Genomic DNA, 12,317 nt, shown 5'->3' with positions numbered 1-12,317 from the left:
ACACGTTAATGTTAAAAACAAAAACAAAAACAAAAAACCCCACCCACTATATAGAATATAGAAGAAGAGGAGGAGGAAGGGAAGTTAGTAGGAATATGTGGGTAGGTTACAAATGAATGCAAGGCTCTAGGCTGAGAATGGTCATCTCTGTCCCATCTCGGAATCCTGAGAGGTAAACAGGCTTGTCATCAGGTAGAAACCAAGAAACAGAAATTGACAAAACTCGCCCAAGGGAATTAATAAAGAATAGCTACTTGGAAGTGAAAATAAGCTTTGATTCAAGTGGAAACCTCTTAGGACCTGAGATGTTTCACCTCCAAAAGATGACCTCCCAAACTGAAAATGAGAAGGTCACATAAAAATACAGCAGTAGTCGCAGATGATATGAAATTTTTATAAAATTAGTTATTATTTGCTCCCCAGTGGCTATTGTAAGAAAATCAATACCATTTAAATGTCTGTAGGGGACAAGCTAAAGAAAACTTAAATCTCATCACAGCTAGAAAACCACTTGATTCCTCCTTCTCTGAGGCTGTTTGTCTCCCAAGGTCAAGGTTAGAGGAACTTGCTTGGCAACTGAAGCTTCCCCAGCAGAGCAAACAAATACATCTAGGTACTTCAATTCAGCCCCTTTCACTGACATTACAATCTATTCAATATATTTTATTTGGTATGTTTCAAAAACTTCATCCAGACAAATTCAAATAATGCAGAATTGTCTTGTACAGAAATTGTACTTGTTTGCATAGCATATCCATTCGAAAAATCTGGCTAAATGAGGTTTCCAGCAGTGTCTGCACTAGTAATAGTTTCAAATTCGTTTGGTATGTTTTGCTCCTGCTCTTCAATATCTTCAGGAAGATAATCTCCATCCTAATCACACTTACAAGCTGATGACCCTGTGTTTCCCTGAATATGGGTAGTAACTGGACTGTATTTCTAGGATTTTTCTCAGCAGAACTGCAAGAAATCCATTGCCCAAACTGTTCATGTTGGTTTTCTTACATTTGTGACTTGTGAGTCCTTAAGGAATATGAATTCCTATTCTCATCTCTGAAGCAGAAGTGCATTTTACCTTCACACACAAAGCCAGTGTGATCTTTTGCTCAGTTAAATAGGTGATCCAGTTAAGCCACAATATAAAAGTGATGAACTAGTTAGCCTACCCTATAACTGCCCCATTCTTATTTGAAAAGTACATGTACTTCTCTTGTCTCTTGGTTTGTCCACTACCTCTCAAGTACATCTTTATTTTTATGATTGTTATTTTCAGTTAGCCAACATATAGTACATCATTGGTTTTTGATGTAGTTGTGTTTAACACCCAGTGCTCATCGCATCATGCACCCTCCTTATCGCCCATCACCAAGTTAACCAACCCAAGCACATCTCAGTAAACTTTTTTTTTTTAATTTATTTGACAGAGAGAGATCACGAGTAAGCAGAGAGGCAGGCAGAGAGAGAGGAGGAAGCAGGCTCCCCGCTGAGCAGAGAGCCCGACGTGGGGCTCGATCCCAGGACCCTGAGATCATGACCTGAGCTGAAGGCAGAGGCTTAACCCACTGAGCCACCCAGGTGCCCCTCTCAGTAAACTTTTAAAGAGTTCTGCGGTGTATAAGCTCCATGATCATCTTTTCGTAAATCTATTCATAGGACTAGTTTCTTCTGGTCTTTTTCTTTTTCTTCTTTGGATTTCCCTGTCCCACTCTTTCCTCCTCCTTTTCATATCCCTTCCTCTCTTCCCTCCTCTCACTTCTACAATTCCATTCCCCAACCCTTCCCAGGCAACTCATTTAATAGTTTAGGATTTACTCTTTCCTTAATTTTCTACCATGTCTGGGGCTGGTTATTGGTGATTCCATTATAACAAATCTTCATTAAGCACTTGATTACACTTCTCTGAGAATCTCTGCAACTCATCATCTGTCCTCACACACACAGGGCCAGCCTTGGTTCCCATCTTCCTTACCTCTAAGCTGGTTACCAGCCACTTAACTCCAGCTCTGCTGCCTTTCGTCCATCCTCTGTGCAGCAGGCAGTAAGCTCTCTACACCAAATGATCAGTTTCTCACTAGCTTAAAGCCTTTAAAAATCAACCCTCATTTAGTCATGTTAAGATTGTGCAGATCAACCCTCATTTAGGCATGTGAGGATTGTGCAGCTGCTGTGAAAAACAGTAAGGCAGTGCCTCAAAAAATTAAACATAGAATTACCATATCATCCAGCAATTGCCCTTCTAAGTCTGTATCCAAAGGAAACGAGATCACTGTCTCAAAGACACACATGTATTTTCCATGTTCACTGCAGCATTATTCACTATAGCCAGAAGTTAGGAGCAACCCAAGTGTCCAGCGACAGAAGAACAGATTCAAATTCAGGTCTATACGCACAATGGAATATGCGTCACCATTAAAAAGGAAGGAAGACATGGCACGTGCCACAACGTGGACAAATCTTGAAGACACTGTGCTAAGTGAAATAAGCCAATTAGAATGGAAGGACAAATACTGTGTGATTCTACTTCTAGGAGGAACCCAGATTAGTCAAGTTCATAGAGACGCAAAGTAGAATGGTGCTTGCCAGAGGCTTGGTAAGGGAGGAATGAAGGGTTTTATTTACTGGGTACAGAGTTTTGATTTCACAGGATGAAAAAATTCTGGAGATGAATGGTGGTGATGGTTGCACAACAGTGTGGATATACTAATGCCACTAACTGTGCACTTAAAAATGATTAAAATGGTAGTGTATGTTATGTATATTTTATGACAGTAAAATAAATCAGACCTCACTGCCTTTACCCAAAAGCCCAAATTCCTTACTAAGCCATAAGCTACTCTGTGGCCTCATTCCCCCAAGCCCTGCTCATAATGTCCTTCTGTCTAGAAAATCCCACTTTGCCAGCCTACCTCTGAGCTTTCCTTGACAATCCAGAGCAGAATATATATTGCTGTCTCGTGGAGACCAAAGGGTCTTTGTTCTCATGAGCCCTACAACATCAGCACCATAAAATCTCTGAGAGGTTTATCCTAATATCTCTCCCAAGATGGGGTCAATTTCTCAAATGCAGAGCAATTTTTTGTCTGGCACAGAGGAAGTGTTTTCTCATACACATCAAATTAATGAATGATGTCAGTCTTGTACCATGTAGAACATTTTATAAGAATCACCATATGTCTGGTTTACTATTTTTCCTTTAAAGGGAGATGATGGTTTAGCCTGGTGATGGGAATTAAGGAGGGCACGTATTGCATGGAGCACTGAGTGTTATATGCAAACAATGAATCACGGAACACTACCTAAAAAGGGGGGGGGGGGTGATAAAAAGGTAGTTCCCACAAGTGAAATGTTGGAAGGATTCTAAAATATTAGAATTAAGAATGTTTTCATTTAAAGTTGATTGAGCTGGTATAAGCACTTTTTTTCTTAATACCACATGGACAGTTTCTTTTGGTAGATTTTGTTACTGATCAGTCAAGTATTAGGAGTAACCCAGAGTCTTTGACTGTTCCCAAAGAAATGGCATTATAAGATACCACTGTATATTCCAAGTTCTCTTAATATTAGAGACAACCATTTTCCAATATCTCATCTTACAAGTGGTGATATCAGTACATAGAAAAACTGATGGATTATTCCAATTATCATAAAAAGAAAGCAGGACAAGTGGGAGATTTGACAATTTCTTTTTTAGCCTGTTATTTTATGCAACTCTCAAACTTCCTCACCAAGATATTCTACAGTAGGGTTGTTCTCATAAACACTAAACCCATCACTGAGGTTTTGTTGAGCATCTATTACATGCTCTGTCCTATACTTGACTTCAGGGAGAGATGTGAGGGGTCTATAAATGTAAAAGGCCCAGCCCATGTTCTCACAGTTTATAATCTAAATGTTGCAATTGCTATCAAACACATATATGAAGCCATAAAAAGATTAAACTCTGGGCTTTTGATATCCCAGACAAACACTAAACAGTATCCATAAAACAAAATATATGGATGTAGCCGAACAATAGAGAAAATCAAACTAGGGTAGATAAGGATACCATCTGCTTGAATTATTAATATATTATTATATATTAGTCCACAAGCAATCAAATGTTGCATTCAAAATCTACCTTTCCTCATTAAAAGATGTATCTCTTTGTAAATAAGAAAACAAAAGAATCATATTATGTATGGAAAATTAGATAGCTATGGGTCATGCTAATAAATAGCCATGTGGCCTTAATCTGTTATCTCTTGAAAGGAAAATTACCCTTTCCACTCTGTATCTCAAAATAACTAAGCACTAGCATAGAACTTAAGATTACTAAAGCAGATATTATCTATTGAGGACCTTAAAGGTACCTTGAAAACCATGCACGTTTTAATGCATGTTACCTATATTGGAGAAGGCAGCAATGTCCACAGATGACCACAATTGCTCCACTCAACACCTTCTGCTTTTTCCCCTTCCTTTAAAGAGAAATGAGAATTCCTGGCAGAGGAAATAGTTACCCACTGTTCTTTGGCAATACCAAAATTAACATGACTTTAAATGACTCTTTTGCATAATGTTTAAAACAACATGGACAATGAGAGACAAACAGGTAGGGAGACAGACAGACTTGGGCACTTCTGTTTGCTGTGTTCTGCAGTGATCCCTTCTCTCCCAGCAGAGCAAACTCTCTAGTTATTAAACTTGATCCTCTTTCTGAGGACTTTAGGCATTTTCTCCTTGTATCCTCATATATCAGGAAAAAGGGGAAGGAATATAATTGAAATAAACATTTTTATTTATTTCTATTTGAATGAGAGATATTTCAACCTGTTGGAAGAATTCATTTGTCACTCCTTAAATAATAATATTGAATTGTTATTATAATGTAAATAGCACTTAGTTTGTGCTAGTCCTTGTATTGTTCACTTTATAAGTATTGCCTCATTTAATCCTTGAAATAACCCTATGAGGTAGATTTTGCCCATATCTCCAGCTAAGGAAACTAAAACTTGGAGAGATTAAATAATTTGCCCACAGCCATACAGCTAGCAAACAGATGAGCTTGGGGAAATTTAAACTCAGATCTATGCAACTTCAAGTCCTGAGTTCTTAGAAGTCACTCTTTCCTTCTATGACAAATCAAATTTCTTCATTCATTCAGTAAATACTATTGAATGACTGACTATTCTAGGTAAGTCTTTCATTGGATATCTCTCACATCTGGCTACTTGTTTCCCTTCATACTTTCCCTCCTTTAGAAACTACCTTAATTTCTTGCCTAGAGTAAAATAGTAGTCTCCTAATTGGTTTCTTCTTCACTGTGCCCCTGATTTTCACACCTTGAAACCTTTGAGCTCTTCTGATTGCTCTAATGCCATCTCAGTTTTTACCTACTTAAACCTTGCATTTCCAGAGGCTTGGAAAAAGACCTCGAATAGGGGTGCCTGGGTGGCTCAGTGGGTTAAAGCCTCTGCCTTCAGCTCAGGTCATGATCCCAGGGTCCTGGGATCGAGCCCCGCATCGGGCTCTCTGCTTCCCGGGGAGCCTACTTCCTCCTCTCTCTCTCTCTCTGCCTGCCTCTGTGCCTGCTTGTGATCTCTGTCTGTCAAATAAATAAATAAAAATCTTAAAAAAAGAAAAAAAAGACCTGGAACATAGTGGATGCCCAACACATATCTCCTGGTGAGCGCATGGATGGATTACTAGAGGGAGGGAAGGATAGATGAAGACAAACGTGAAAATGTATGATTCTTGCCCCTAAGAAGGTTATCAGACAAAAGGAAAGAGAACATATAAACTTATTTCTATAACTCAAGATGGAAACTCAAGCCTTTATGATAAACAATACTAAAATCATCTCTGTGTCCATGGCACCTGTTCCCTTGTTTCTCTTGCCCTCCAGGATCTAGATGTACAGCACCCCTAATGATAGTTGGAGGCCTGTGAGAAGTGGAAGAGGGAAGGAAAGATGACTGTACCTTGGAGTCAGGGATCAGTGGCCAAAGCAAACAGGCAGAAGGAAAAAGGAAGGGGGAAAGGAACATAATAAAGAAAAGATGAGAACACCCAGGAGAAATTCTTGGGACATACCTACATTTATAAAGCAGAAGAAGGAAGAAATAGCCAGGAATGGAGAGGACACAACCAAGGGGAAGGGAGAGAAATGAAGAGACACAAAGACAAAATAATCATTCAATTCACATAGAAATATTTATTTTGAGTCTTTGTGCCAGGCACTAGTCTTGGTGCTGAAAACAGTGATGAAAAAAAAAAACCACAAAAATATCTGCCCACTGAATTCACAGCCTAGTAGAAGAGAAAGGCATAAAGTAAGAGTAAGTCAAATATATTCCATGTGACATAAGGACTGCTGATTGCAAAATAGGAATGGGAGAGATGAAGTGTTTGGGATGAAGTCTTTCAGTTCCTCTGCAGGTGGTAGGGGAGGACCTCAGGTAACCCACTGGAGCCTGACATGAGGAAATCAGCCGTGCTGTTCCTTTGAAAGAGCATTCAGACAGCGGAAACCAAAGGCAAGCATGAGGCTCTGAAGCAGGAGTCTGCGTCATGGGCATGACCGAAAGGACCAAGGAGGCCAGTGGGGATAGGTCAAAGCAAAGTATGATGTAATAAGGTAAGAGTGAGCCTATTGTGCAAACTATTATAAGATCAGGCCTTTACTCTAAACGAGACAGGAAGCTCTTAGAGAGTTGCTAGCAGAGTGACCTGCTACAATTTACCATAATCATGCTGACTGGCTTTTCTGTTGAAAATTAAGAGATAAGGGTCAAGGACAGAAACAGAGACAGGCAACTATTGCAGTGATCCAAGCATATGGTGAAAGTCACATCCATGGGGGGTGATGATGGAGGTGGGAAGAGGTGCTCAAATTCTACATAGATTTTAAAGAAAAGCAAGGAGGGTTTATTTATGGACCAGATGTAAGGGGAGAGAAGAAGAGGTGGTCAAGGAATACCCCAAGATTTTGGCCTGAACAAGTGGAAGATTGGGGTCGTCGTTAGCTGAAATGGAAAAGCAGATTTGTGTTACTATCAGCAGTTCAGTGACGGACATGTTAGGTTTGAAATGCCGGTGACCCATCCAAAGGCAAATTATGACCCCACAGTTTATGGCCCCATCTTAAGGAGAATGAGGCAGGCAGCATTCATGCAATCAGGGGAAGAGAACGTCAAAAGTAAGGAGGTGGGTGGTCAGGCCGAAATCACAAATGGGCTAATAGTGCTAAGGCTGGGCCAAATCTCTTGGGTTTGACCAAGAGAACTATTTGAGCTCAACTACCAGGGGAAGAGCTCTGACTGCCAGAGGTTGAGGAAAGACTAAAAGCTGGGGAAGAAAGCATGACATAGAGAAGGAGACAGCATTTGGGTAAAAGGAACTAGATAAATCTAGCACAGAATTCTTTTTGAGTTCACAAGACAATGCCTTTTTGGCAAGGATTATTCTGCAGAGCATACTCAGACTTTACCTTCCTCTGCCCTCTTTCTCATCATGAAGCCAAAAGCTAACACAGAGGCACACTGATGGAAAACACTGGGTAACAAGTGAGAGTGTTAAGTCCGCAGAAAATGAGGAGGTAGGGATTTCCAGCTAAAATTTGATTAACTCGTTGCATTAAAAAGGACATTTACAAACACAGTAGTGTAACACAATTAATGGTCTCATTAAAATATTTACTCACAAATTAGAGAAGGACCACAAGGATATGGGAGAGAGTTGGAGAATAAAGGGCAGTCCAAACATATGCTTTGGTATTTTACTAGCCTTGCTTCATTCTCCTTCATGAAAATCCAGAGGGAGAAGTCAAAGGCAGGCTCCCTGCTCCTTCGCAACTACCACCCACATATGGACAACCGATCTCCCCTAAACATTCTACCAATAGCAGAGTCATTTAAGTCTTTGTTGTTCCTTGTAAAATATAAGACATCTAGAAGGAGGGTTAAACTGGTAATTCACACCTGATTGTTGTGCTGTGATGGATTTGCTTAGTTGTTTAGATTGGCAGTTTAAATTGGGCTATGGTGGGAATGGAAGGGAAAGAATCCTAATATGGGTTAAAGGCCAGCAGACTGGAACAATGCTGTGCAGAAATGTGCATTCCTGAACCATTAATGGCAGTTGTAGGAACCATGACATAGGGCAAGAGAGAGGCATATACTCAGGTAGGGCAAAGTCAGCTCAGTGTCGACTCCATGAAACATGAGGGTGAAATATGACCTCATCATGTAAACTGGAACAGGAAACAGCATCTCGGTTACATTGGTTCATGGGAAGTAGACCCTGTACATTGTAGCTTCTTGGCTATCTTAAGTCTCATTTGGGCACTACATAATAATGATGTGGTATTTTGGAGTAGGCTTTATTTACCTCTGTTGTCTGAAGCATTATTACCCTATTCACTTAGTTTTTTATAGTTTAATTAAACTTTAAATGAGTCAATGGATCTTTTAACTGAGATTGTGGTAGATTTACACAGTTGTGAAAAATAACACAGAGAGATCCCAAGTATCCTTTACTCCCGTTTCCTCCAAGGGCAACATCTTACAAAACTATAGTACAATATCACAACCAGGATCTCCCTTGGTGCCCTTTTATATCCATACCCACTTTCCTCTGTGTCCCTTCCTTAACCCCAGACAACCATTCATCTGTTCTCCATTTTTATCCTTTTGTCATTTCAAGAAATGTTGTATAAATGGAATCACACATTATATAACCTTTGAGGACTGGCTTGTTTTACTAAGTAGAATTCTCTGGAGATTCTAACAGGTTTTGCATTTATCAATAGTTTCTCCCTTTTCATTGCTAAGTAGGTACTCATTCTATGTGCCACCCTATACCACAGTTTAACTGTTAACCCCCTGAAAAACACTGGATCATTTCCAGTTTGGGGATCTTATGAATGAAGCTTCTATAAACATTTCTGTACACTTCTTATGTAAATTCAGTTTTCATTTTCTATAATAAATATCTGGGAGTACAATGGGTTTTGTGGTGCTTATGTTTTATTTTGGGGGGCTTTTAGAGTTTTGTTTGTTTTCTTTAAGAAAAGCCTAAATTTTCCATACTGGCTGTACTATTTTGCATTTCTACTAGCAATGTATGAGTGGTCCAGTTTCTTTGTATCCCTACCAACATTTGGTTTTGTCACTATTTTTTTTTTTTAATTTCAGTTATTCTGATAGGTGTATAGTGATATCCCCTTGTGGTTTTAATTTGCATTTTTCTACTGACTAATGGTGTTAACTATCATTTCATGTGTTTATCTGGCATCTGCATATCCTCTTACATGAAATGTCTCTTCATATTTTGCCCACTTTAAAATTTTTAGATTTTTTTTCTTTTCTTTTCTTTTTGTTTTTGTTCTTTTTGTTTTGAGAGTTCTTTATACATTCTAGATACTAACTTTTGTTGGATATGTGGTTTGCAAAGATTTTCTCCCACTATAAAACTTGTCACTTCATCTTCTTAACATATCTTTTACAAAACAAAATTTTAGATTTTGATAAATTACAATGCATTTTTCTCCTTTCATGGATCATGCTTTTGGTGTCAAGTCTTAAGAATTTGTTGCCTAAAAAATACAAAAATAATAAAACAATTTTAAAAAATTATTTGCCTAACCTTAGATCCTGAAGATTTTCTCTCATATTTTTTTCTAAAAGTTTTATAGTTTTAGGTAGTATTATATTTAAGCCTGTGATCTATTCTGAGTGAATTTTTGTACAAGATGTAAGATTTAGGTCAAGGTTTTTTTTTCTTTTCTTTCTTTCTTTTTTTTTTTTTTTTTTTTTTTTTTTTTTTTTTTTGCCTATGGATATTTAATTGCTCTACCACAATTTGTTTAAAACAATATCTTTTTTCCATTGAATGCTTTCACATCTCTATCAAAATCATTTGGGCATATTTGTGTGGTTCTCTTTCTGGTTCTCTTTTCTTTTCCATTGATCCATGTGTCTGTTCCTATCACTTAGTCTGTGTAGTAAGTCTTATAATCAGTTAGCTTGCTTCCTCTCACTGAATTCTTCTTTTTCAAAATTGTTTCAGGTATTCTTGTTCCTTTACTTGTCTGCATAAGTTTTAGAATTGTATTGCCTTTATACACACACACACACACACACACACACACACACACACACACATGGTTTTGATAGCAATTGCATTCAACCTATACATCAACTTGGGGAGAATTGGCATCTTTACTGTTTCATCATCCAGTCCTTGAACATAGAATGTCTCTCTATTTATTTAGATCTTCCCTGAAAGTCTTTCTTTTTGTTGTTTTTTGTTTTGTTTTGTTTTTTATTTAAATTCGTTAGCCAGGTTATAGTACATCATTAGTTTCTGATACAATGTTCAATGATTCATTAATTGAGTACATCACCCAGTGCTCATCATGTCATGGGCCCTCTTTAATGACCATCATCCAGTTACCACATCCCCCCACCCACCTCCTGGAGTCTAGAGTCTCTCAAGGTTCATCTCCCTTTCTGATTTCTTCCCATTCAGCCTTTCATCAGCATTGTGCAGCTTTCAGCATAAAGTCCTGTAAGTGTTTTGTTAGATATGCATCTAACTATTTGAAAGTTGTTGTTGTTGTTGTTTTTTAAGATTTTATTTATTTATTTGACAGAGAGATCACAAGTATGCAGAGAGGCAGGCAGAGAGAGGAGGGGAAGCAGGCTCCCTGCTGAGCAGAGAGCCTGATGTGGGGCTTGATCCCAGAACCCTGGGATCATGACCTGAGCCGAAAGCAGAGGCTTTAACCCACTGAGCCACTCAGGCGCCCCTGAAAGTTGTTGTTGTTTTTTTAAACAATTACAAATATATTTTTAATTCTGGTTCCCCTGTGTTCATTGTTAATATATACAAATATTATTGATTTTTATATTTTTCTCTTGTATCCTGCAATCTTGCTGAACTCAATGGCTCTAGGTGTTTTTGAAGATTCCTTAGAGTTTTATATGTAGATAATCATGTCATCTGTAAATAGGGCCCTTGTATTTCTTCTATTCTGATCTGCATGTTTTCTATTTCACTTTTTTGCCTTAATGTACTGACTAAAAATTTCTAGCACTATATTGAAAAGAATGGAGAGAGCACATCTTTGCCTTGCTACTGACCTTTGGGGGAAAGCATTTAGTATTTAATGATAAAGTATAATGTGAGTGGGAGGATGGGATAATTGGGTGAAGGGCATTAAGGAGCGCATTTGATGTAATGAGCCCTGGGTCTTATATGCAACTGATGAGTCACTAAACTCTACCCTGAAACTAATAATACACTGTATGTTAACTAACTTGAATTTAAATTTTTAAAAAAGTATAATGTATGTTGTGCATTTTTCATAATGCTCCTTATCAAGTAAGGAAGTTGCCTCTATTCCTATTTTCATAAGAATATTCATCAAAAATGATTGATGGATTTTTTTTCCACATCAGTTGGTATTACCTTATTTTCCTTCTTCGTTCTGCTAATATGAGAGATTCCATTAATTGATTTTCTTTTCTTTATTTTTTTTTTATTCTGTTATGTTTTCAAATATTTAATCAGGTTTGCATCCCTGGGATGAACTCTACTTAGTCTTGGTGTAAATATTTTTTATATACTGCTGAATTCCATTTGCTAGTATTTTATTAAAGATTTTTATGTCTATAATCATGAGTTATGTTGGTTTGCAGGTTTTTTTAATGAATTATCTTTTGTCTGATTTTGGTATAATGATAATACTAGCTTTAGGGAAAGAATTAGGAAGTGTTTTCTCCTGTTTGGAAGAGACTTTGTAGAATTGCTATTAATCATTTTTTTCCATATTTGGTTTTGATATTTCTCCAGTGAAACTCTCTGGGCCTGTAGACTTCTCTTTTGTGAGTTTTAAAATTATGCATTCATTTCTTTCGTAAGTATAGAGCTATTCAAACTATTTCATGTGGATGAACTGTGCTAGTTATCCTTTTTTGAGAAAGTGGTCCATTTCATCTAAATTGTCAAATATGTTTGTGTAAAATTGTTTATAGTATTTCCTTATTGCCCTTTTGATGTCTGCACAATGAGTAGTGATGTCCCCCATTTCATTTCTAATATTGGTAATTTGCACACTGTTTTTTCTTTATCAGTCTTGCTAGACAACTTCCACTTTTACTGATCTTTTTATAAAGTTCTGTTATTTTTCTAATTCTAATTTCAGTGCTATCCATGCTTTATCTTTTTTTTTTCTCTTTTACTTGCTTTAGGTTTATTTTGGTCTGCTATTCCTAGATTCTTGAGGTGAGAAGTTAGTTTATTGATTTGAAACTTTTCCTCATTTATAATGTATT

At 37.6% G+C, this 12,317-nt stretch overlaps 1 protein-coding gene across 1 annotated transcript in view; it reads left to right on the top strand.

Annotated features, from left to right (window-relative positions):
* Positions 1–12,317, top strand: part of CELF2 (CUGBP Elav-like family member 2) — an 829,878-nt gene that overhangs the window by 33,176 nt on the left and 784,385 nt on the right. The window lies entirely within an intron of this gene.

This window comes from Meles meles, chromosome 7 (genome assembly GCF_922984935.1).
Source record: "Meles meles chromosome 7, mMelMel3.1 paternal haplotype, whole genome shotgun sequence".
Classification (NCBI taxonomy): domain Eukaryota; kingdom Metazoa; phylum Chordata; class Mammalia; order Carnivora; family Mustelidae; genus Meles; species Meles meles.
This window is presented reverse-complemented; position numbering and strand designations above follow the sequence as displayed.